The 27,757-nt window shown below is 38.4% G+C and overlaps 1 long non-coding RNA gene across 3 annotated transcripts in view; it reads left to right on the top strand.

The window, feature by feature from the left end:
* The first annotated feature begins 636 nt into the window (after window positions 1–636).
* LOC130542731 (uncharacterized) overlaps window positions 637–27,757 on the top strand; it is a 206,595-nt gene continuing 179,474 nt past the window's right edge. For 2 of the 3 annotated variants that reach the window (XR_008957475.1, XR_008957474.1), the window contains exons 1-2: window positions 1,283–1,371; window positions 20,659–20,781. This is a non-coding gene — a long non-coding RNA (uncharacterized LOC130542731). Of the gene's footprint in view, window positions 736–1,270; window positions 1,372–20,658; window positions 20,782–27,757 lie in introns of those variants that run through there. The other variant, XR_008957473.1, reaches the window with a different exon arrangement.

A 27,757-nucleotide genomic window follows, 5' to 3' on the forward strand; every position in this document is an offset into this window, starting at 1 on the left:
TTCAGAAATTTAATCTGGATTTTTCAGATATCCACCAACAGTTCATTCACTTTGCTTATAGCCATTGTATATGGGGATTTTTACTGATAAATTCTTGAATCACAAGTTAAATTTCAAATGGAAAGTTCTTAGAGGTGATACTAAGAGGCACCTATATAAAATCTAACCATTGAACTGTATATAAAGATACTACTTTCTCTAATTTCAAAGTTAAGTACACCCATAGAGTAAGAAAAGTAAGAAAAGTAAGTTTAGCTAATATCAAATTGGTGCATTAATGCTGTATTATTCCTCTCCTGCAGATCCTTTAGTTACTGTTCATTTTACCTCGTGTATGTCGTCTTCACCCTTTCTTAATCTCCACTACTTTATTTATGTAGGCCCCAGTTTCTCTACATGTTTCGCTCTAGCTCACCCTGTGGCTTCCTTCAGACTTGAAATCTAATGAAATCACTCCCCTGCTTTACATATTTTTAAATATACTACAAATTTGCATTTATTATATAGTAATTATTTAGTCTTCTCACAATCTGACCCCAGCGTTGCCTCCCATCATCCTAGGAGACACGTGACACTCTAGCCACACATTTTTTCACGTCATTAGAAATTTACCTTTAATTGTAAATGGATATAGTCCATTTATCTTACGAAGTCTTTTACAGGTTTTTAAGTAAATCATCAAGGATTGTTGAGTGTCCTGATGCAGTTGTACAGACAACTTATGAGACATGTCAGGTAGGTCTCCACCTCCCTTTTAGGACATCAAATTGTATTCTGTAAGTGCAGCATGTCTTGTATTGTAATAAAGCATTTGTTTCCATACTACACTGTGACCTCCTTAAGTGGAGACACTCTGTGTCCCCAGTGCACTTATCATTGACATTTATTCAATAAATTGCATACCAGACATTTCTGCTAGCATGGGGGTGATTGTGGGGGATTATAATAGAGCAAAACCAGATAATTTCAAGAGTTAAAGTTTAATAGAAGAAACCATCATACTGTAAAATTGTAACTGAGAAAAATGGAATGAAGAATCAATCATGAGAATTCATAATGGAGAGCCCTAGTCAGAAGAGTCTTCAGGGGCGCCTGGGTGGCTCAGTCAGTTCAGTGTCTGACTCTTGGTTTTGCCTCAGTTCATGATCTCATGTGTCCTGGGATCAAGTCCTCTATCGGGCTCCGCACTCAGTGCAGAGTCTACTAAAGATTCTCTCTTCCTCTCCCCCTCCCACTCATGTGTTCTCTCACTTGTTTTCTGTCTCTCTAGAATCTTAAAAAAAAAAAAGTCTCCAGAGGAAGTGACATGAATGGAGAACTGAAGAATTAAGATGGAGTAGATAAGCAAAAGAGAAGTAAAGAGCTTTCCAGGTAAAAAAATAAGACGGGCAAAAATTCTGGGCCAGAGAGATGAGGTCACCTTACAGTCCAGTTTGCCAAGGATAGGTATTTTTTTATTTTCAAAAGTGTTCTGGTTTGTACTACAAGGAGCAAAGTACGCTGGAGTAGACAGAACTGAGGAAGATGAAGCTGCATAGGAGCCAGGCTATTCAAGGCCCAAAGCCAGGTAAAGAGGTGGGTTTGGGGTACCTTGATGGCTCAGTCAGTTAAGTGCCCCAACTCTTGATTTCAGCTCAGGTGATGATTTCAGGGTTGTAAGATCGGGCTCCATGCTGGGCATCGATCCTGCTTAGGATTCTCTCTCTCCCTCTGCCCCTCCCCATTCTCCCTCTCTAAAAAAATAATAAAAATTGAGTGGGTTCTTTTCTTGGAACAAAGGGAAACCTTTGAAGGATTTTAAACTGTGATAATGAAGGATTTGCAAATTGGAAAATTTACTCTAGCCTTAAAAAATTAGTGGCATGTCAAAGAGAAAACAGTATTCTTAAGTGAGTTAGGCTAAAAGATAAATAGCTTGATGGACCAGGGTAGTGTTAAGGAAGAGAGAGTAGTTTTGGAAGGAACTGTCCACAGGACTTGTTGATGCAATTGGATTCAGGATTAGAAGGAGGAGGGAAGCTGTACATACAATGGAATGGAATGGAACTGAATGGTAATAGCATTCACTTCAGTGGTAATATATTTGGAGATGGGTAGGTGTAAAGATCATAAATTTGGGACTTACTGAATTTCTGATACCTTTGAGTCATCTGAGGGTCTTTGGTATAGAAGTCTGGAGCTGAGAAGGGAGATCTGGACTGAATAAAAACTGTTAAGTGTGTGGGGAGAAATTAAAGTCTTGAGTGTACATTAAATAAACTTGGAAGACAGCCTAGGACTATGCAGTCGAGAACGTCAATTAATTTTTGGCTAGATGGAGGAAGATGAGCTGGGTAAGGAGTTGCAGATGTCAGGGGTGTTGTGCAATGGATAACAAAGGCATAAGTACTTGAAGGAGTGGTGAATAGTGTATAACACTACTGAGAATCATGGGAAATAAGGTTGGCATATCCATTGGATTTAGTAACATGAGCATCTGTTACCTTAGGACTATTTTGTTGGAATAATAGGGCCAGAAGTCAGATTGGAATGGAATGTGATAAATGAAATTGAATCATTGAGTCTAAAATCATTGACTTTGACTTGGGAGGGAATGTGAATTGTTCTGTTTGCTTTTTGGGGAGAGGGTTGTGGATTTTTATTTGTTTAGGTGAAAGAGTTCAGATGTCTCAAAGACAATGAGAAATGTCCTTTTTAGAGAGGCTGATTAGAGAAGAGTTAGCAATAATTAGCTGGGAGGATTAAAGATAGCTAGAAGGATTAACAATCCTTCAGAAAAGGAAATACATTAAAAGTCTGATTTGGGGAAAAAAAATTTTTTTTTTCAATTAGGAGCTAAACACTAGATACTACTGTTTATAGTTATGGGCTCCAGGTGGGCATTTGGTGTGATTTGAGAGTTTCTGTGAGCCTTCTATTCCCCAAATTTATGTATGCCTCATATTCTACTAATGTTTGAAAAATTGTTGGTAGAAATCTATTTTAAAGCAAATACTCCTGGAAAGAGTAATATGTTAAGAAGTTCACAACTGTGCCAAAATTTAGAATTAAATTTTGGGTAGATTTGCAATAAAAATATTCAAGCCCTGACTCAAGAGATTACATTCCATTGTTTTAAGGTGGGGCCTTGGCTTGTGCATTCTTTAAAAGCTCACCTTTTTTTAAAGATGATTCTATAGTACTGGAAGACTATGGACATCATTGTATTAATACTGCATCAACTCAAAACAGTTTAGATGAAGTGTGGAGAGTCCAGGACGCTTATTTTTGATAATAGTGGTTATTAATGGGGCAAGGAGAGATTTTGCCTCACAGGTGAAATTTGGCAATATCTGAAAACATTTTTGGTTGTCACAATGAATGGCAGGTGCTGCTGACATATAAGGGGTAGAGGCCAGGGGTACTGCTAAAGATCCTACAATGTACGGGACAGCCCCAACAACAAAGACTTATCTGGCCCCAAATGACAATAGTGCCATTCTTTAGAAACCCTGCTTTAAAGGATGGCAAGCTAAGTAGTATTTTTTAGTGAAATCTTAATGGGTAGGGTTGTGGCTTGGTAAGGGTGCTAGTGAAGGAGGATCTACTGTACCCAACAACTTAGCCTAAACTCAGCCTTGCTTATAATTAGCAACAAAAGAACCTCAAACCACATTTGCAGAACAAAGAAATATAACTGGCACAATAGACTGATTATGTTATTTTCCTTGTTTAAAAGAAAATATAGTGTAATTGAAACTCTTCTTATTGCTGGTGGAAGTGTAAATTGGTTTGGAAAATTGATGGTAGTATCCATTATAGCTGAACTTATGCCTACCCTATATCAGCAATTTCTATCATAATAAATTAATGCAGGTCTCATTATTCGAAAGTTCATCGCAGTTTGGTTCGTTATGGCCTCAAACTGGAATAAACTGAAGTATATCCAATGAAATACTACCCATCAATTAAAAAGAATAGATTGCTACACACAATAACACGGTTAGATCTGACAGGTATTGTGTCGAGTGAAATAGAAGAATTCATACTGTATAATTCCATTTATATAAAATTTAAGAACAAAAAACCCAATTTGTAATGGTGAAAGGATAGTAACCTCTCAGGGTATGAGTATTAGATGAGGCATAAATGATGAAATGTTGGAAATGTCCTTCCAAATCTTCATCTGGCTGGTTGTATGAGTGTATACATATGAAAAAGTTTGAACTGAACATTTCAATTTTGTTGACTTTACTTTGTATATGTTATATCTCCATTTCTTAAAGATTAGGGAAAGAAAATGGGAAACCTAATTTTGAACTACTTGAAGTCTTTTGTCTCAAGTGCTTGATCAAATACAAGGTTAGCTACCTAATAGATTCACATCTTAAACAACTGCAATGCATTGTTTAGTGAAAATAAATTTTGAATTTGGAGTCAGATCTGGTTTTGAACCATAGTTTCATCCATTTTTATGACATTGGTAAAGTCACTAATTATATTGGTATTTTTGTTACTATGGAAGAACAGAAGATTGATGAGTTAAGAGAAGTATAGAAAAATCCACTTTGGGGGTGTCTGAGTGGTCAGACGGTTAAGCATCTGCCTTCTGCTCAGGTCATGATCTCCAGGTCCTGGGATCCAGCTCCATGTCGAGCACCACGTCGTGGAGCTCCACAGCAAGTGGAGAATCCGAGTTGTGTTGCAGAATAAGAATGATCTCACATTACTATGTCACTCAGTGTTCTAAGTGTTTTCATTTTGTGAGGTTGGTACTATTATACCCACTTTACAGGTAAGGAAGCTCAGAAGCTTGACTAAAGTAAATATGTATTGAAGCTAAAATAAAAAGACTGTCTGACTCCAGAGTCTGCTTTCATGAAACAGTGCTGACATATCAGACACAGCTGTAAGAGCTGCCTTGGTTCCCCATAGGTTTCCATTTCTTGATCTCAGTCTCTTGAGAAGGTTGAGTTTGCTTCCTATCTTTGAATTATTTATCATAATTTATCCTTCTAATAAAATTTCATGTCTTTGCTTAAGCTAGCTTACGTGGATTTCTGCCAATTGTAACTGGGAGAGTATTTCTTCAGTTTGTGAATGGGATTGAAAATAACAAACCTCAGAGAAACGGAAGCTGGCTGAATCAAGGTGGAATAGCAAGCAATAAAGACTTTCCTGCCCTAAAATGGGAACTTGTTAGCTTTTGTTACACAACTGTGAATCTTTTACCCAGGCTTTCTCCAATAGTACCTTAGAACTCAGAGTATATACACACTGAGGTAACGCATCACAGAATTTTCTAGCTACATATATAAAAAAAAAAGAAATCATGCATCGGTTACTATATGTAGAGTTTTTTTTAAAGTACTTTAGAAAAGAGAAGTTCTAAACAAAATTCCCAGATGAAAGTCAGTTGCACCAAATTTGGCCATTTATGCCAAATTCAGCAGATTTGACAATTATTGGAAGCCAATTTGCCTTTGGTCTGAGAATATATAAACAGATCAAGAAATTAGTCAAGAGAGGGGTGCCTGGGTGGCTCAGTTGGTTAAGCATCCCCCTCTTGATTTCAGCTCAGGTCATGATCTCAGGGTTGTAAGATTGAGCCCTGCTGCGCATGAAGTCCGCCTAAGATTCTCTCTTTCCCTCTCCCTTAGCACCTCCCCACCAAAAAAGAAATTAGTCAAGGGGTTTATTGAATTGCAACTTTTTTTTCTTTGCCACCTTCTAACACTGAAGTTTTTACATTTACATTCCAGAAAGTGAAATTTTAGTTATAGCAATAGGACTCTCAAGAGGCGGCAAATGATATTAAGGTATTCCAATTTCTCAGTTCCCTCCAAAACATTTTTCACTGCCCATCCCTTCACAAAAGTGTGACGATCCTTTGCGTTGTCTATCAATAGCTACTAAGATTGGAATGCACTATGTGTCTGGGAATATTACTAATGGCAAACTCTAAGCTGCTGTGCACACTTTTTCTTGTTTGCTTTGAGGCTAAAGCAGAAAACAATGAGGATGGACAGAGTCCCAGCTGTTGCTAAGAAACAGAAGTTCAGAAGAATTGATAACTTAAGGAGAAACCTGATCCACTAAGTTCTTCAGCATTAGCTAAATACAAAATAAATATCCCTAAAAGAAAATTGGCAGGCAGTCCTCCACAATAAAGCATTTCATGTCATAAACCCCAAGATAGACTCAGAGCACGGACTATCTCAACCCTCAAGCACCTCATTCTCAAGTACAAAAGAATCTGCACCAGCCAGCAGTGGGTACCCTTGCCCCAAATGAAGAACCTTAGTGTCCTTTGTCAGGAGTGGCCCTGGAAGACTAAAACAGAATCTAAATTGAGTGCAGCCAGATTTCCTAATAACTGACTAGGAAGTGGGTCCATTAGCTCATGCCTTATAAGATTTCAAGGGCCTATTATTTACTATCCCATTCCTGCTGAATATAATATATAATTTAGTTGAACTAGTTGAATTTATATTTAATCCACATATTGCAGAATTAATTCAAGTATTTCTTGGATGCTTTTTATATGCCTATCCTTGGGGTAGGGGCATGGAAAACATGTTAAGATGGACAAAGGGTTTTCTTACTTGGAGTTGCCATTCTACTTTAGGGGAGGGAAACGAGAGGTCATTAAAGAAATAAGGTTACAAGGATGGGTTCTGCAGGGGAAAGGTGAGGTAATGTCAGAAAGTAAAAAGGAAACAAATGGAAAGAGCAGTGGAGTGGTCAGAGAAGGCTTCTTCGAGCTGTAACTGGTAGAATGAGGTCATGCCTATTATAGGAAGAACCATGGGAAGAGCAGGAAGGAGAACAAGTGCAAAGACGCTGAGGTAAGAAGGGGTTTGTTACATGTGAAGAACCGAGGGAGGCAAGTGTAGCTGAAGCATAGTGTGTGAGAAGTTAAATTGATATTGGACTCAAAAAAACATTTAAGGAACCTCCTTTGATCCAGAGACTTGTGGTCTATGGAAAGCATAGGGGTTTAATTCCAAACACAAGCAGATATTATTGAAAGGTTTTACACCAAAGAATAGCATCATCTGATTTACTTTCTAAAAGATTGTTGTAGCTGCTATGTAGAAAATAGATAATCGTAGCAAAAGTGAAGTGGCTCTCTCTAGCTCTCCACTTAAAAAGCTATTCTAATATATAATAGCTGTTAGAATTAGAGGAGTAGCTTTGAAATGTAGAGAAGATAGAATTAAGATTAATTTAGGATGTAAAAGTGACAACATTTGAGTTGAGCCCCTCATTTGCTGTACATTAGTATCTAAATATATCAATAAATAGCAAACAAGTATATTGTTTGGAAATGTGGAGATAAATATCAAAGAGCTAGAAATGTTGAAGGTATTTGAGAGTGAAGAGGGCTGGGAGAGGGAAATGCTGGGTTTTTTTCCATAAACATTCAATATAATTTTTAAATAAAAATTGTGTGTGTGTAAAATCTTTGCTGTGAAAACGTTAGAGAGGTGTGTGGTAATAGATGGAGTAAGTCAATGAAGCATTTCTCTTTAGTTGAAAATGCTGATGTATGTTGGTAGACTGGCATGAATAATAAGCAGAGAATGAAAATTTGATGTGTAGTAGACAAATGTAATAACTGAAGAAGCAAAACTGAGAAGAAGAGAAAACATAGGTGTCAAGAGTTACAGTTGCCCCCGGTAGGGAAAATGATACTATTTCAATTTTAACAGAAAAGAAGGCTGAGAAGGCGAGTACAGATGCAGAGAGGTTTGTATATCTGTCGGAATGGAAATGAAGTAAATCCTCTCTGATGGTTTCTGTATGCACAATGAACTACCTATGGAGTAGGATCACCAGGTGAAAATGAGGAGAGTGAAGGAGTTTGGGGTAACAGGAAAAAAATACATTTCTACCTCAGAGAATGTAAAGATGAACTTTGTAAGGAAGCATAGTAGGACTGCCGGGTTGGCTTGGGTGTTCGTTTGTGGTGTGTGGTCATGAATTTATCGAGAAATGAGTCAGCTAATTGTATTATTTCTTTGTTAAGTGGCTTGAGTCTGCACAAAGAACCAAATAATTGAATTCAAGCAGGTTTGAGATTTTGTGAAATGAGTTCAACAGAGAGAGATGGGAGTCAAGGCACTCGACTGCGCTTCAAAAGGAATGATTATATGATGAAATATGAAATCCAAGCTGGGTAAATGTGGGAGTGAATACAGATAATTAACAAGTAGTGGGAGTGGAGGAGGGTATCAATGGACTGGAGGTCTGCAAGAAGCTAGAGACTTACTGCCAAGCTAACGTGAGCTGGACAGAGAGGAGGTGGTGGACCGAATAGGATGTTCAAAATTGCTATTTCCCTGGTGGCACCATTATCGTTTCTTATGTGGCCAGGGTTAGTCCAAGATATGAATTGAGGTTGGTGATAGTCTTTGGAGATGATGAAGGTTAAAGAATTAAGTCTTTTCCAGTTCCATGGTAAGAAGCTTGGAAGTCTCCACTCTATGCTAGCAGACTGTAAAATCAGCAACTCTTCTTAGATCAGTAAGAGAAGGGACAACACAGGGCAGACCTCTGCCCCCAAGATTGGTGAGACAAGCGAATACACAGAGTCATGATTTACCTGAACAGAGACAAGCAGAAACCACTGTGGGAACAAGACCAGATTAGGAAAATCCGAACTCTAATTGATGAATTTCTGGAGGCTTTGTGTAGACAACTCTGGGAGTTAAAAAACTTCAGGGGACCCAGTCATAGAGGGGTCCCCCAAATATTGTGCGATTTACCTCCAAGAGCTTGACTAGGTTCCCACAATAAATATGCTACACAAATCCTCTTGTGCTTTCTGCAGTGGGGAGGGGGAAGGAACCATTCAGAATATTCGAGACCATTCTGTTCTTCTGAACAAAGCTTGCCCTCAGGAGAAACTTGTTAGCCTGCGCCTAACCTACTGGGCTTGTATTTTCAAAGCCTAATCGACCTAGGGGGAGGGAAATATCCAACTCCTGCCCAGTCTAGTTATCCTGTCCCACCTCAGGGGGACAGAAAAAAACTGAGCAACACTTGTGCGGTTCACAGCCCAGAGGCATAGGCTCACTAAATGATTGAAATCTAATCGCAGGACTATAGAATGCTTCTCCTCCACCAACACCTCCACACATCACTAGAGGCCCATTTGCAGCAATTCCTTTTATCCAATACATTATGTCCAACTATCAAGGAAAAATATTTCCAGGTATATCAAGAGGCAAAAAACCACAATTTGAAGAGACAGAGTAAGCATCAGAACCAGACCTGGCAGAGTTGTTGGGAATTATTAGTCAAGGAGTTTAAAACAACGATGATTAATATACTCTGAACAATAATGGATAAAGTAGCAGCATGCAAGAACAGATGGGCAATGTAAGCTGAGAGATGGAAATCCTAAGAAAGAAACAAAAAAATATGCTACAGATTAAAAAACAAAAACACTGTAACAGAAAAGAACTAAGAGACTATGCTATTGGATGGGTCATCTACATGTATTTTCAAAGTCACTGAGAATGACCATGTGTAGTCTTGGAAAGGAGACATATGCTAGTAAACCAGAAAATAAAGTTGTCAATAAATAAAAGAATGACTAGAAGTGGACAGCTGTGAGGAACTTGACCAGTGATCAAGCTGATCACATCAGCTTCAAAGGAGCTTATATTCTTGGAGTCAAGAAGGACACACCCCAGATCCTGACCCTGAGATTCACTATACAGGGGCAAAGAGAGTCCAGTTGAAAAGAATATAGTTGAGCCATTATTAATTTAAGACAGCCTAGACTCATTTAATGCTAAGAATGTAGGTCCTAATTTGATAAGGACACATTCTATTCAACAACTACATGTGAAACATCTATGTATTGTGCTATTTGTTTTAGATGTTTGAGATACAACAAGAAAGCCAAGTCTCAGCATTTTCTTGGAATTTATATTCCTGTATCGGGAGCTAGAAAGTAATCATGTTATATCTGGTAGTGGTAAATGCTATGAAGAAAAAATACGTATTTTAAGAGGGATAGACAGTGATGGGGATGGTATTTTAAACAAGGTCACAGAGAGCTTTTCTGATAAGGTCATAGACATATGAGCCAAAAACGGAATAAAGTGAAGAAGAGAGGCTTGCAGATATTTGGCAGGGGCAGGGGCATTCTATGTAGAAGGAAGAGTGAGGACAAAAGCCATAAGGCCAGAGGGTACTTATTATGTTTATGACACAGCAAGGAATCTAATTTAAGTTCAGTGGAGTGAGCACTCACGTACTAATTATTTGTTTATACTAATTTTTGTATTAACACTGAGGAAGTAAAAGAGCTCATTTAGCTAGAAGCTTCTCCATCTCTTTTCATATTTTAAATTCTCCATAGAAGTATTTAGAGATTTGGCATCACATAATGCATAAATGCTTTATTTTTAAAAAATTAAAAATCAGTTTGATTTTATGGTTTCTTAATATTAGTTATGATTGTGGATCACCTGTTTTTTTCCTGTTATGAGTTAAGATCACTTTAATTAGAGGAATGTAAGCAAAACTTACATTTTATATATGTCACTAAGAAAACTTCCAGAGGAGATGGTAAGTGAGCCTACATGATTCATCTTAAATAAATAAGAGAAATAAGTACAAGTACTTTGTCTAAATTTGATGTTCTATGGGTCTTAGTAGTTAAATGAACATCTGGTCATTAATAAATAAAGCTGATTGAACATTTTCAAAACAATTCAAGCTTCTTAAAAAAACAACAACATAGGAAGAAGAGTGCAGTCTAGTAGAACTGCTATGAGGAAGAGTGTGGCAGCCAGTATCCTGCTGATTTTTATACTTCCATTTTGGCTCCATCCTCCATGCCCCCTCCTAAATCAACTCTTAACAAAGAATCCAGAGGGTGTCTTTAAAAACATAAGGCAAATCCTATTGCTCCACTGTTTCACACCCTTCCAGAGGAATCCAGCCTTCTTTCCATGGTCTTCTCAGAGCCTGTATGACCTGACTTCAGTCTAGCTCTGCAGTCTTACCCCATCATTCTCCCCCCCACTCATTCCGTCCCAGTCACTTGGCCTCCTTTCTGTCCACAAGCCTGCCAAATTCTTTTCCACTCCCAGGCTTTTGCTCTGGTTGTTTCTAGGCCTGGAATGCTTCTCTCAGCTCTTCTCATACAGGCTGTTCGTCATCCTTTAGGTCTCAGGTCAGATGTCACTTCCTCAGAGAGGCCCTCTAAACAGCACTCTATAACGAAGCTTTCCTGAGTTACTTTTTCTAGTTCTCTTGTTTATTTTCCTCATAAAAATAGCGATTAGGATTTACATTTACCTCATTTTCCTTGTCTTACTTGCCTATTGTTTTCTCCCCTACTAGAAGGTAAGCTTCCTGGTAAACTGATAGGATGAAACATTTGGAAAAGTTTAGGGATATGTTGAAAGTAAATTTTGTAGGATTTTTTAAAAGCAATTAAAAATTACAGGTAAAACATAAACATTCTACAGAAAGGTAATAAAATTATAGTACCCTGTTGCCATCTTTTTCATGGTTATCATGAAGTTAAATATGATTTAACTAAATATGGTGATGTAATTCTCTTGGAGTGGCAGGTGTGGACGTGATATGTGTGCTAAATGCCTATAGTGGAAGTTGGCATTGTTTGTCCAACAACCATTCCACCTTTTCCCATGTAGACCACTTTAGAGATCGGCCTGATTAAATTGATTAGTGTAATCTGATTGCCTTTGCCAGTCTAATAAATCTGTGGATGGGCAGTTCTGAGCCAATAAATCCATGGCATTCCCGAAGTTATAGGAAATGGCTCAGGAATGAACATATGACCCAATTTGTAGTAAAGATCTATAAGGGATATGTCTAGATATTCAGAAAAAGAGATTATTCTAATGTGAAAAATCTGAGAATGAACCTCTCTTTTCCTTTGGACGTCAGCTGTGTTAGTGTGAAACCAGGAAGTGCTACAGCTCCTTTCCCCCACAGGAGAGGCAGTCGAAGGATGGGGACATCATTCCAAGGATAATAGAACTGAGGGAACCACAGAGAAATGGAGCTAGTGCCATTGAATGAAGTTGACTCGGGTTCACAATAAACTCTCAGCTTCCGATTGTGGAAATCAGCACAGTTCTTATTTCTTAAATAAGGTGGGATTGGCATTACTAGAAGTTGAGGCATTCTACCTGACAAAATCCTATTTCTCTTAACAACAAGTGAAGAGACATTATCTAAAATATGTAAATGAAGAAATAGCTTTCAATATATATTATTTTTTTAAAAAGATTTTATTTATTTGTTTGACAGAGAGAACACAAGCAGGGGGAGCGGGGGTAGAAGGAGAAGGAGAAGCAGGCTCCCGCTGAGCAGGGAGCCGGATATGGGGCTCGATCCCAGCACTTGGGATCATGACCTGAGCCTAACGCAGACGCTTAACCAACTGGGCCACCCAGGTGCCCCTCAATATATATTATTTAGAAAAATAGAGTTCGCTAACAGAAGAAACTGCCTTAATTACCTGAGAAGTGTTTACCTCAGAGCCCAGAGATGAAGAGAAATGAGGCATAGGCTATTCTTTTTAGTTGTTAGTCCGTCAAAACAATTTGATTTGCTAAACATGTACTTTAATTATTTAGACTTTTTCAAAAAGAACCAATGAAGTTTAGAATTTTAAATTGAGTCCATTTAAAAAAATGATTTCTTTAATTACTATTTAATATGGGCAATTTAAAAAGCAAAGTATTTGGTGTTCTAGATGTAGATAGTGGTAATAGAGGAGTGGGGTACATAGAATGAACGTAGGAAGGAAGTCAGGGTCTTAAAGGATAAGAAGTTTGAAGTTTCATCTTTTTTTAAATTTATTTGAGAGAGAGAACATGGCGGGGGGGGGGGCGGTAAGGGCCAGAGGGAGAGGGAGAAGCAGACGCCCCGCTGAGCAGGGAGTGGGACCCAGGCTTGATCCCAGGACCCCGAGATCACGACATGAGCAGACACTTAACCAACTGAGCCACCCAGTGTCCCTCGTCTTTTTTTTTTTAAAGTGCCAAGTGGGTAATATCTAAAATGTATGTACTATGTTACACAGGTATTGAACAACCAAAAAAAGTACTGAATGCTTGTTTGTTAAGATAGATTTCTTAATACAAAATGGACATTTCATACGTATGGTTGTCATAGCCCCTTTCTGAGCAGTTAAGAACATCGGCTTTTCTTTTTCTTAGATTGATATTGATAGTATGCTTTCTGTAAAAATATTATGGCCCCATGTTCCACTTGTAAAATCTTTTTCTGTTTCAATGTGAAGCAAATTTACTGCTCCCCAGTAGATTTTCACAGTGCTCTCGTGTTCACTCTGCATAAAATTCTAGATAAATATTTGATACTTTCCTCCCCTTACTACAAATTCACTTTGCATCTTTTCTCATCCAGATTTCAAATGTCATCTGACATATATTTCAGTGGAGTGTTTCAGTATCTTCCATAACCACTTAATTTTTATATAGGATAAATAGTTGGAGACACATCAAGTAATTTTTTCACTACAGAAGAATGCCCATGTGAGAGGAAAGTAGTGGCTGAAATCCAGCCTGTGTCCACTTGCCATGTACTCTAGAATTTGCTGTCAGCAAGAAGGCACATTTTATAATTCACACACACAAAGTTTCTATACGTACTGTCGGTGACCACGGTTGGAGAGGGAAACAAAAACAGCAATAGGAGAGGATTATAGACTATATAATCATTTTCAGCAAAGACTTTTGGAACATTCTCTGAGTGATAGGCCCTGAGATCACCAAACTGAGGTAATCAGTGGGCCCAGAATGAATTGGGGAATCACAGGTCTGTTGAGTACCCCAGTTCGTATATTTTTTCCCATTGTCTCATTTGATTAGTGTCCCTTTTTGGTCTTAAGTATGGACCAGTATGGATAGTAAATTATGCAGTCACCGTAAAAAAGAAGGGAAAATTCATTATAGACTGAGTGCTCACAGGAGGGTTGGTGGGGGAAGGAGCACAAGGTGGAAATATGACTGAAAACATAGGGTCTCTGAGATGGTGAAAGGACACAACACTTTTAAGGAGTTTATTTGTCTTGAGAGCAGTGAGAACTAATGATGGTTTGGGAGCTGGGAAATGATAAGATCAGGTCTGCTTAGTGTTGGAAAGATCTAACATACATTTCCCTACCACTGCCTTTCCTCCCCACCCCCTCCCACCATACACACATACATGGGACTAGGAAGAAGGAGAGGAGAATCATGTCCTTTCTGAGTATAAACACCCTCATAACTGAGCTCCACTTAATCTTCAACGAACTATAACTCCTTGGAATGAAGAACCCACCCTCTCCATTCCTGTAAAACACACTGCTGTCATAGGCGCGCTTAACTTTTAAATGCTTTTATGTGGTAATCTACTCTAGTGCAACATACATTTCTGCTTCTGGAAGTTGAATTGCACATTTTAAATTATGTATTTGTTCTTTTAAGCCTGTTAATGCTAGTTGTACTCATTGTTGCAGTTATGTAATTTAAAAAATTACATAAACTGATGAACTAAGAAGGCAAACTAATTTCTATGAAAATTTTATGAAATGATTTTGAAAACTGAAAGTCAACTGGCTAAGAATATTCGGCTGTAAAAAAAAAAAAAGTAAAATAACAAAAATCCAGAAGATTCTGTGCTCAGTTTGCTTTATTATATGCTGTGTAACTGAAGCCACATTAATATGCTCTCTTAAAGAGATAGGCCAAGTCTTGCCTATAGTCAAAGCTACTACTTGGTTGGGCTTCCAGTAGTATATGATCATTCCCCAGGATTCATCCAGGTTTTGCAGGGGGCAGACAAATGATAGGGGCCTAGGATAGGGACCATGTATTAGGGTTCTCCAGAGGAACCGACTAATAGGATATATATGAAAAGAGATTTATTGTAAGGAATTGGCTCATTCTTAAGAGACTAAGCAGTCCCAAGATCTGCAGTTAACAAGCTGGAGACCTAGTAGAGCTAATGATACAGTTCCAGCCCTAGTCCAAAGCCCTGAGAACCGGGAGGGCAGATGGTGGTATAAGTTCCAGTCTGAGTCTGAATCCAAAGGCAGGAGAAGACTGATGTCCTAACTCTGAGACAGGCAGAGGGAGAAAATTCTCCCTTACTTAGCCTTATTTGTTCTATTCAGGCCTTCAATAGATTGGATGAGTCCCACCCTCACTGGGGAGGACGATGCGCTCAGTCCACCTATTCAAATGTAAATTTGAATGCAGAAACACTCTTACAGACACACCCAGAATGTTTAACCAAATATCTGGGCACCTTGTGGCCCAGTGAAGTTGACACATAAGATTAACTCTCACAGACCATCACCCAGCCATCCTTGTGATCTTTAAAAGTGGCCCTCATCTCCACCATCCCTACCCAAAATATGATATATTGTTTTGTTGTTGTTGTTTGGTCAGAAGTAGACTGGGTATTAGTTTCCAAGACTTCTATTTAGTCTTCCCCACTGTAACAGCTTTTACTTACGAGCTAAAACCCAATATGGGGATTACTCCAACTGCCAAGTATGTCAATCACAATTATAACCTTTAAGGATTGAAGAAATGAGCACTAGTTGTTTCCATGGACCCAGTGTACTCACCGTGAGTCTGAATTTGTCCAGGCCTACATTTATTCCCGGCCTTTATATATTCCTACTCTTAATGGGTAGGTCAAGATAATACTCTCAGTCTCTAAGTATCAATGTCAACTCACTCCCCGTGTCTCATTTTCCCTGAAATTTCCCTGGATATTTCTTTTTCCTCAGTGTTCAGTCACCTGAGAAAATGGCCTAGATCCCTTTGCGAGAGGGCCTAGGAGAATCATTATAATATATATTTGCCATAGTGCTGTGGAGTCCTTTCCGATAGGACCTGACTACCTACCTCTCTAGTCAACAGCTTCTGGTCTGAAAATTAGCTCTGTTCTGGAACCTGGGCAAGGAATCGTGACACTTTTTACTATAGTGACCATGCTCGGTCTCCTCATTCATTCTTCCTTCCTTTGATTACATATATTAGGCAGTATCCTTGTTGCCTGCCCATCAGTTTTTTTCTCCTAGGGACACTTAGTTCTAGAAAACATCTCCACAACTCTTTCCAGGTTGAACTCCGTTGGCCATCATTCTGATTTTTTGGTCAGTAGGATAATTTTGATTATACTAACCTCTGATATTAAGTTCTGTCTTCTGGATCTACTATGCATCTGGGCCATCATTCCCATTGTTATTAACAAGCCAAGGTCTATGAGGCTTACCTACAGTAAGTTCTGGGCTTTAGAGGTGAGCTGTCCCTGAACTTCTTCATGAGAGTGGTACCTCTCTTACCAGGGCATTCCCATTGGTTTTGGTGAATGGTATATCCTCCGGCCCCTCTCATGGAACATAATCTTCAATGTGGGCTTCTGGCCTCACATAATATACCTACTTCTCTGATCTTTTAAATCTTTCCCTCCACTGTCTGCCATGGCAATTCAGGCATTTCAGCATCTCTCAGCATAGACCATTACTTTCTCCAGACTTCCAGGAAGCATCCTAGCAGGAGATTTGAACCATCCCCTGGGACCCTGCCAGCATGTGAAATCCCATATCCCAAGAATGCCACCAGGTCAATAAGCTTACCCTTATCTACTCTTATGTTCTAGCTCTCTTGATCAAGCACTCTGAAAATCTGCCCAAACAGTCCCCTGTTTCCTGTCAGTATATGCTGAGTAGTTCTTGCTGCTTCTTTGGGATATAGATCAAGCCTGGCATATTCTCATGTGGATTATGCTGTGTCTTAACCCTAGTTATTGGTGTGGCAGCCATGGGAGAAGATGGGCCAAGTTTCTTAGAGAGCACTCTTTTGTTCAGAAGCACTCCCTGTAGTGAGTTTCTGCCTGGGGGAGTGCTAGATTGGGGGTTTTTTCTTTCTTTCTTTTTTTTTTTTTTAGAAGATTTTATTTATTTGACAAAGAGAGACAGCACAAGGAGGGGGAGCGGCAAGCTCCCCACTGAGCAAGGAGCCTGATGCAGGACTTGATCCCAGGACCCTGATATCATGACCTGAGCCAAAGGCAGACACTTAACTAGCTTAACTGCTTAACCAACTGAGCCACCCAGGAGTCCCAGGAGTGCTAGCTTTTAATCAGAAAGGGGGGCAACTTCTGTAGGCTCTGAGTGTTCATGAGAGTCTCTCAGGAACCAGAATCTTTGGGGGCATCCATGCAGCTGTCCATATCCCGTGTGTCAAGGTCCTGAGTTTTCCAACAAGTTACCTACCTACTTACCCTTGGCTTCAATTGTTTTTAAAGCTTCTTGATCGATTAAGCTTTGAGTTTGGTGTTCAAGCTTTTTCTGTTTTCTCAGGCCAGGAGCCAAGGGTGTCTTTGGAAGTCACTAGGGAAGTAGCGAGTTTTCACTTGGTTAACTACTCTCTGGTTTTCATTAACCTTCTGTAGGCCTCAGTGCAACTTAATAATAGCCAGCTAATAATAGCTTGTATCTATTGTTCATACACGTACACACACTTTTGAATTGCCTGCATTTTTGCCCCTGCCATGGCATTCCTCTGCTTCAGAATAATCTCCCTAGTGACAACTGGTGAATGTTTTCATAACTGGGCCACCACATGGTACCAGACTATCCACGCCCCAGATACCACATGTAGTGAAGTTCTTTGACAGTGGGACAGTTCTGATCGTTTCCCAAACCCCATCTTACTGATTTCTCAGACTACTCCTTTTATCCAGTGTCTCACTTGGGGTGTTCCAAGAAACAGAAGATGGCATGAAGTTAGTTGTACAGGAAGTCTACTGGAAAAAAGATGTAGGGGAGAAAGCAGGATTGGGAAAGAAAAGTTTCAGATGATGGTACAAATCTGACAAGAGCTCAGCCAACACAATGTGGAGCTCTAGAGCAATATTGCCTGTTGGGGAAATCCTGCATTGGGCAGAAATGGCTGGGCCCTAGTACCATTGCATGCTCAGTCATTGGCTGAGGGCTGCCAAGAAGAGGTTGCCTCAGTTGGAATGCTGTATCAAAACTTGAAAATGCTGCAGGTAGAGGCAGTTACCTTAATGGCATTAATTGCAGCTGAATTGCAAGTTCTATCTTGAAAGGAGATAGAAGTAGTGCACTTCCATGGCTGTCCTGCTGATCTAGCCTGGAAAGGCTTTGGGGTGCCAATAACGAGCAGCCGAAGAACTAGATCAAGGGGATGGGAAGGAAGGCTGAAACATGGAGGGCTGATTGAAAGCTGCTGAAGAAGCAATTATAGCACTACATCTCCCCAAGTCTGTAACATTAGGCAAAGTCCAACTGCAAAGTGGAGTTTTACTGGAACACAGTTATGCCCATCTGTTTACATGCTGCCCATGGCTGCTTTCTTGCTACAATGCAAGAGCTGAGCAAATCGAAAATATTTACTACCTAGTACTGTATGGAAAAGTTTGCTGACTTCCGATCTCTTAAGGTTATTTACATCTATATATTTCTATGGTAGAAATAATAAAAAATGGTGTGCCGTGGCATATCCCTTCACAAATCTGCATTCAGAGAAATCACACTGGTAGCTTGAAATTGGCTCTGGTGGGAGAATTTTTACCATAGAAATAAGCAAATGCTGCAATTCAGGGCTTTACCTTTTTGGAGAGCTGCTTGCTAAACACTGACCAGCAGCATTTATTGCTTCATGGTAAGTGCTGTGGACTGAATTGTGTCTTCCCAAAATACTTACGTTGAGGTCTTAAGTCCCTGTCCCTCAGAATGTGACTGCATTTGGAGATAAGGTTTTGAAAGAGGTAATGAAGCTAATCCAATATGACTGGTATCTTCATAAATAGGAAATTTGGAAACAGGTACAAAAGGAAGACCATGTGAGGAGTCAGGGGAAAAAATAGTCATGAACAAGCCAAGGGGAGAGGCTTCAGGAGAAATCAATCCTGCTGACACCTTGATCTTGGGCTATTATCTAAGCCACGTTCTGTGGTGCTTTGTTTGGGAAAACTAATATTCTAAGTAACTCAAAGTGTCAAAGTTTACAGAGGAACATTTATTGAAATGATTTTCAAAGAGCATTGATCTCTTGAGTGGCTGCACCCCACTCTTTTTACCACCAAATTCACCCCAGGTGCCAGATCAGCCTTTTGTACTCCTGGTCCCTTAGGAAATAAATGCTGTATTATTGGTAGTACTATATTAGTGCTAGAGTGTGTATTTGAGTAGACTATTAGGCAAAACATCTTTATGACTCCTTTAGGCATAGACTTTAAAACCTTTAAAAGTACTTTTAAAAATTGAGTGTTCGTGGGAAGATGCTAATCTATTTTCAATTCAGATTAATACTACAGAAACTATAGTCAGAAATCTGGTTTTTTTAATGTAGATTTGCATTCAGTTAGTAAATACAATCATCTACCCATGTGTATTTCTTTCTTTCTTTCTTTCTTTCTTTCTTTCTTTCTTTCTTTCTTTCTTTCTTTCTTTCTTTCTTTCTTTTTTTTTTAAAGATTTTGTTTATTTATTTGACAGAGATAGAGACAGCCAGCAAGAGAGGGAACACAAGCAGGGGGAGTGGGAGAGGAAGAAGCAGGCTCATAACGGAGGAGCCTGATGTGGGACTCGATCCCAGAACGCTGGGATCACGCCCTGAGCTGAAGGCAGACGCTTAACGACTGAGCCACCCAGGCGCCCCTCATGTGTATTTCTTTTCTACAGTTTTAGGACCTAAATATGAGGTCAGTAAATAAAAAATGTTTTCCTTTTAGACTTTCAAATATGCACGATATATTTTTAAAGTTCTGTTAGCATGAAAAAGGAACAATTCCTAAAACACACCACTTACTAAGAAACCTCTTAAGTGTTTCAGTGGTGTTGAGCAGTTTTCTATGCAGAATATTTACACTGTGTGCAGTAATACGTGCATACCTCCTCTTCAGCCATTTCCAAAATGTTATGTTTTATAAGTTTTTATTTTAATTCCAGTTGACATACAGTGTTTCAGGTGTACAATATAGTAATTTAATACTTCCATTCATCACCCTAGGGTCATCACAAGTGCATTCCTAATCCCTATTACCTATTTAACCCCTCTCCCCACCCATCTCCCTTCTAGTTGCCATCAATCTGTTCTCTATAGTTGAGAATCTGTTTCTTGGTTTGCTTCTCTGTCTCTCTTTTATTCCCCCTTTATTCGTTTGTTTTGTTTCTTAAATTCCTGAAATCATATAGTATTTGTCTTCCTCTGACTGACTTATTTCACTTAGCATAATAACCTCTAGCTCTATTGACATTGTTGCAAATGGCAAGATTTCATTCTTTTTTATGGCTGAGTAATATTCCATTGTATATATACAACATCTTCTTTATCCATTCATCAGTCGATGGACAGTGGGGCTGTTTCCATAGTTTGCTCATTGTAGATAGTGCTGCTGTAAATATTGGGGTACATGTATCCCTTTGAATTAGTATTTTTGTATACTTTGTATAAATATCTAGTAGAGCAATTATTAGATCGTGGGGTAGTTCCATTTTAACTTTTTGAGGAATCTTGATACTGTTTTCCACAGTGGCTGCATCAGTTTGCATTCCCACCAACAGTGCGAGAGGGTTCCCCTTTTTTCTGTATCCCCACCAATACCTGTTATTTCTTCTGTTGTTGTTTTTAGGGATTCTCACAGATGTGAGGTGGTATCTCATTGTAGTTTTCATGTGCATTTCCCTGATGACGCATGATGTTGAGCATCTTTTCACGTGTCCATTGGCCGTCTGGATGTCTTCTTCGGAAAAAGGTCTGTTCATGTCTTCCACCGTTTTTAAATTGGATTATTTGTTTTTTGGGTGTTGAGGATGTCCAAAATTTTGAATGTATTTCTTTTTTAACAGTGAAGATATCTTTAAACAAAAGCTTGTTTAGAATTGTATGCAAAGAAGTAAAAATAGAGATGGCTAGAATTGAAGTTAGGGAGGGCTGTAAAGGCTCTTAGACTCAGCCACTCCTCTGTCATCCCAGAAGTCCTGTAGGCTCCTCGCAAGAATCCTGGGACCCTGAGAAATATAGTTTGGAAAGTGTTATAGAAAAACAAGCAGTAGGTAAGAATTTGAAAGTTTTGCTCTGAGTTTGTGACTTTGAGCTGGTCATTAACCTTCTCTGGTCTTTGGTTCCCTGACTTGCACAGTGGAGATAAAAGATATAGATGATCTCTAAGGCTTTTTTCAGCTCTAAAATTCCATGATCTCCAGTTCTACCTGGTTTTAAACCATTTCACATCTATCCAGGTGATAACCAGGGATTTAATCTAAGTTTATGAGCAAGCCAGACTATGCCAAAGGGGGAAACACATTCTTAACTGCACTCTACATTGTCTTTAACTCTGGAAGCATATTTCATTTTTTTGCATTGGCTAAATTCATCTCTGGTCAGGAACTAAGAATTATTCCAAACTTGCCTGATTTATCTGGCGTAGATAAGGAATGCTCATGTTGTAACTTGAAAATTCTGTTAGTTCATGAATATCAAATTGACCAGAAACCTGGCACATAGTAGGCATTCAATAAATAGTTGTTGTCCCTTGTGACTTAGCTAAAAACCACTGAATTGTATACTTTAAAGGACTGAATTATATGGAATGTGAGTTACATGTCAATTTATAAAGTTGTTTGAGTGAATGAAATGTTGCATTTTGAATGTAGAAGAAAGGGAATTCATGTTGCAATTTTAAGATGTTGATTTCTGATGTTCAGAATTAAACAGCAACAATAACCAAAAATAAAATAAAATAAAATAAAAACAAAATTTAAATCAAATACCTAATAGCAACATTAGTTGTTAGGAGACATTAAAGATATTTGGGATACACCCTTGAACTTTAAGATTTTGGCAAGCATGTATATAATAGAAATTTCCTTGCAGCTTTTTCAGAGGCAAAATAATGACCAGATCAGCTGTGTTTCTTTATGACATTTAAAAATGTTTTTATGCTTTGTAAGTATTACAGTGACATTTAATGACATGAATTCATGATGCCTCATATGTTGCATATTTTTTCCTTCAATCAATTTCTTAATGCAATGGCAGTCGTGGACTTTTTTATTAACTATAAAATTTACAATGTTTGATCAAACTCAACATGAATGCAGTATTTTAATGTATTTCCTCCTTTCTGAGTAAATGAATATTTGCTGGGAGGGATGTTAGGAATCTTGTAAGTTAGTTTAAAATAAAAATACTTCATGTATGTTTTACTTCTTTTTTTCCAGTTTTATCGAAAAACAATTGACATACATCTCTGTATAAGTTTAAGGCATGCAGAATGATGGTTTAATTTACATATATTATGAAATGATTACAACAATAGGTTAGCTAACATCAATTTCCTCATATAGATACAATAAAAAGGAAAAAAAAAGGAAAAAATTTTCTCCTTGTGATGAATTCTTAGGATTTACTGTAACAATTTTTCTATATATCATACAGCAGTATTACTATAATCATTATGTTGTACATTACATCCCTAATATGTATTTATCTTATAACTAGAAGTTTGTATCTTTTGACCACCTTCTTCCGATTTCCCCTACCCCAGTCTCTCTGCCTCTGTTAACCACAAGTCTGATCTCTTTTCCTGTGAGTTTGGGTTTTTTGGTTTTTGGTTTTGGTTTTGTTTGTTTTTTTCCTACGATTCCACATACAAGTGAGATTGTACAGTATCTGTTTTTCTGTATCTGACTTATTTTACTTAGCATAATGCCTTCAAAGTTCATCTGTGTTGTCACAAAACAAATGGTAGGATTTCCTTGTTTTGTTTTTAATGGCTGAGTAATACTCGGCTGTGTGTGTTAGGGTGGGGGGTGACTGCTTTATCCACTCATCCACTGTTGGGCACTTAGATTGTTTCCATATCTTGGCTATTGTAAATAATGCTGCTGTGAATATGGAGGTGCACATATCTTTTCTAGTTTGTATTCATTACCTTTGGATATAGACCCAAAAATGGAATTGCTGCATCATACGGTAGTTCTATTTTTAATTTGTTGCGGATCCTCCAAATTGTTTTCCATAATGATTGTACCAATTTACAATTCCCCCAACAGTGCACAAGTGTTCCCTTTTCTCCATATCTATGCCAGCATTTGTCTTTTTTTTTTTTTTTTTAATGGCCATTCTAACAGGCATGAGATGATATCTCATGGTGATCAAAATTTTCTTTTCCCAAATGACTAGTGACATTGTGTATACTTTCACTTACCTGTTAGTACCTTTCACATGTCTTCTGGTTTATTTCTTACGTTCACCATATAATTAACAGGAGAGGGCAGTAACAGACTACTTTCGAGAATTCTATAGTTAACATATATTTCAGAGGCAAAATCCTATAATTCTGCTTTTAAAATGCTTCCTTCAGTAATATGTGCTACTTGTTCTTTAAATTCATTACTAATGAATCGTTTACACCTCTCATGTATCCCTTACAGCATGAAGGATCCTTAGTAATTGTCTAACCCCTCATTTTATAGGTAAGAAGATGAAAGCCTAAAGAGCTTATGTGATACCTAACCACTTGATGGCAGAATTTATTTGATTTTGTCTTTAATAACACAACAAACCATTTGTTTAGTCTGTGTCCATGAAATGGAAACTAGTTATGAACTTTGCAGTGGATTCAGAAGAGATCTGAAGAAATTTAGGCTTGAACAAAGTCAGGTTTACCCCCTCAGAATTACTTAATAGTTCAAAAAAAAATGAGTCAAAATTTATTAATTTAATCATTATCTGAATTCACAAATAAATCTGATTCCTTTTCCTGATCCTATTCCTCATTTTCATTGACTATATTTCTATTAGTATGTTAATATTTGTATACCTCTGAATTCTTTACAAAGAGGAGTTGAGACAACCCAGAAGCATATTTTTACAAAGCATAAAAGTCTTGCGTCTGCTTTGCACTCTAGTAGTAAGTTTGGATGATATATAAAAATCATTATATATTAAATCCCAGGTCTGTACTACTTTGCTCGACTAGATGCTTTTTTTTATTATTCAGCCAGTGAGAATTCTGCATTGCCCTGCTCATGGTGCATTTGGGGCCTTCCCTCCTCTGAACTATCGCTCCTGCCTCCTTCCCTCCAAAAAGCTAAAACACTGGATAGGTTGTGTGCACATAACCTCCAGACACCAGGCTCCTGGCCAGAGTCTGGCCCTCACTGTTCTGAGGTGCTGCTGAGAGGTCCAAGTGAACCAAGGCAGGAACAGTGGAAGTCCCTTCCAAAATTATTACAGCATATTATATCTATATGTTGGTTAAAAATATTCTTAGTAAGAACTTTGATAGGTTTTGAAAATTTCTGGCAAAAATTATGTTTGTTATCATATAGGTAGCTGTAAGTTATATAACACAGTTCCCGTTTTGATGCTACAATATGAGCAAACTGTAAAGATCAGGGCATAAAATAGACATTTTTATTGACTGTTTCTCTTAGCAAAGAGATAAGCTGTCCCAACCTTGGTTTTCCCACCCAGGTTTATGCTGTTTCTGCCTCTGGGATAGGAGTGGGAAAATTGGTCTTACTAGTAGCTTCTCAACAACAGCAGGTGCAGTCAGTCAGTTTACCGACATATTTGCTGGATACCAAAATGCTTCTGCCCTCAGTAATAATTTTTTATTATACACTCCCTGATGAACCAGAGAATCACTAACTACACATGTGCACACACACACACACGCACATACACACGCCTATAAAGATATAAACGAGAATGTGTAGTGGATGCTGTGCTGTGACACCCAGATTTCAGCCCCTTTAGGACTGAGACCCCCATGCTTACATCCAGCTAGACTGTGGGCTGCTCCCTGCTTATCGCTGCATTCTTCTCTTGAAATTCCTCTTGGTCTAATGAACATCCTGCGTCAAATTTACACTCCCTCTGTCGATGTGGGAGACTTCTCCGAGGGGGCTTCCAAGCTCACATGGGTCTCCTGAGGCCTGTGTTACAATTGCATCACAGTTCAAATTCTGTCGCTATCCAATCCTGTGTCTCTACGGCTCACAGATCTCGTTTCTGAGAGGAACCCCCACCCCCAAAAGGCCTGCTACATGCAGATCTCAGAATCTCAGGGTCTGTTTCCTAGGCTCCCACCTGCAATAGTATACATATATGTATATATGGAAGTAGGGGAGAGAAAGGAAGAAATTTGAATGAGGTGATGAATTTTAGCTATCACATGTGGCATAATCACAGGGGAAGTACAAGAAAACAAGGCTTGGATATCAAATTCATTTTCTTAGATGCCTCTGCTCCTAGTTTATCTACATTCCTTTTATTGGAAGGATCTTCCATTTATCCCTAAATGTTCAACTACTTCATCCTTACACGCTTCACTCTCTTTTCTCTATATGATTCCATGAGCAATCTTTACATTCAAATTATTCCTGTGAAATTCATTAGTACTTACAAATGGATTCCTAAATCTTTAGTTCCAACTCTAATTTCTTTTCTGAGATCTACATGAGAATTTTTCCAAAGGCCTTTTTGACCTCTCAACCTGAAATTTCTACAGACAATTCAAATTCATTATGTTCAAAATTAAACTCATGAAGTGAACAAAACTGCTCCCCCATAGCCTCCATTCCTTTTTAATACGATGACTGTCTTCCCAGTTCCTCAAAGTAGATTACCTTAATCATTGTTATTCTTCCTTAAGACCTTACTAACAATTCATCACCAAGTCTTAAAGATTCTAATAAAAATGTGTCTAAAATCTACTTTTTCCTCTGATTTATTCAGGCCCTCACTTTTTTTCTACTTTTTTTTTGCCCCAAAGCCCATCTATCTATCCAATTTTACTTCTTTAGCCATCTGCCCATTTTCTCTTTCAACCCTGTACCTCTTAATCAGTCTAATTTACCATGTGTCACTTAACTATAATCCTATAGAAGAGACTACCCAGTGGTGTTTACAAAAACCATTCTGGACCCACTTCCCCATTTCTGGTCCATTTCTTATACATACCCTGAGACCTCATTCCATTGGTTCCACTTCCTAAACTTGGCATGTGTGTGTAGACTCTGGCTCTTAATTCTTGAATCTTGGGATTCTGACTTGCCTTTTTTTTTATTCTGGACCTCTGCAGATAATGTAGTTACCATAGCCATTCTCATGCTCAGAGGTCTGCAGCCCAGGGTAGCTTAACGCTTAATCCTTGTGTGGGGACAGTGGACATTCTGCTGCTAACTGTTGATTCTAGGAACATACTTTTCCTAAAGATATGTGCAAAAATACACTTTAAATCAGTGATTTTTTTTCAACAATTTTTTTTTCTTCTTTTTTTCTTTCTTTTTTTTTTTTTAGCACACTATGGTAGATGTTGTTCTGGCTACTAATGATATAGCAGTCAACAAAAACCCTTATATTCTAGTGTTCTAGTGGGATAAGTCCATCTGTTGAAGCCCAAAGATAAGGGAGGGTGAGGGAGGGGAATGCTGACCATAACATTTATACCTGTCCACCTGGCTGAACTAGTTTGTTAAAAAGAAAAACTGCTTGTCCTGCAGGTACCGGCAACTTCTCCCACAGCTGTTCTAGGGATCTGCAAGCCAACATTGCTTCATCTCCTCAAACATGTCTTGGGGTCGATGAGAAAAAATGCCTTTCTTGCTTAAGCAACTGCAAATCCACATGGAAGCCCAAGACTTATAATTGGCACATTTAATAGGGTGATAGTTTATCATATAATACTGATACAACTTAGTGCTTTTTTGCAGCCTTCCTCCCCCTGGGTTTGAGGCTTACTACACAAAAGGAGCTAGAGGCTATTATACAAAGGAAGCTACCCCAAAAAGGACATTGATGAGCTTTAGACTCAAAAGCTGACTTTCTTGACCTCTCTAGGAAGACAATTGTCTTGCAAACCTGGAGAGTGAAAAGGTTTTCCTAAACTCCTTTTACTTGCATTTAACATATCAAAAGCTAGGCCTGGTAGCTACTGGGCTTTCAAGGCACCACTAACCACAATAGGAAACATTGTGTTATGACCCAGTTCAAATGCATGTATTATATTAATTATATATATATATATAGAGAGAGAGAGAGAGAGTATAAATATGATAGCTGAAATAAAACTGTTACATAAAAACTCTTATTGTTTGGAATGTATTTTGATATACGTTATCCACTACAGTTTCATTTCTTTTTAATACACTATTCACAACACACTGATCAGAGTTAAAACCAAAAAAACTAGTGTAGTGGTTTTTCAAAAGAGAGGATGCAATTAGGAAAAGAGAGAGGTTAAGTCAGCTTCTGGAGGGATGGCAGGAGTTGGGCGATGCTTAAGGGAGAGACTCAGAAGGACCAGAGTATTCAAATTCTTGGTGTGGAATACAATTGATCAGAAGGAAAATACCTTCTATTGGAGGATGGAATTACATTAATGTAGGTTATAAAAAGCAAAATGCATAAAGTCACTGAATTCAGGGGAAAGTGTAAGGTCACCAAGACATTCTGAAAAATAGATAAGGATGAGGCAAGCACAGAATGTTTACATTCTTATGATGATAAGCACAGGATGAGCTAAAAACCACAATCGGAGTTTGAGCAAAGGACAGGCTCTCACTGACTTATGCTGTATAAGGCCCCACTCCTGATGTCCTGAACAATGGAGTCCCTCTTCGTGATCATGATACTTTAATAGGAAAATACGATAAGAAAATTAAGTCCTTGTTAAACAGTGGTAGAGCAACCTGTGGTCTAGTTATTGTCACCTTGTG

The sequence above is a fragment of the Ursus arctos genome, unplaced genomic scaffold (genome assembly GCF_023065955.2).
Source record: "Ursus arctos isolate Adak ecotype North America unplaced genomic scaffold, UrsArc2.0 scaffold_5, whole genome shotgun sequence".
Lineage (NCBI taxonomy): Eukaryota > Metazoa > Chordata > Mammalia > Carnivora > Ursidae > Ursus > Ursus arctos.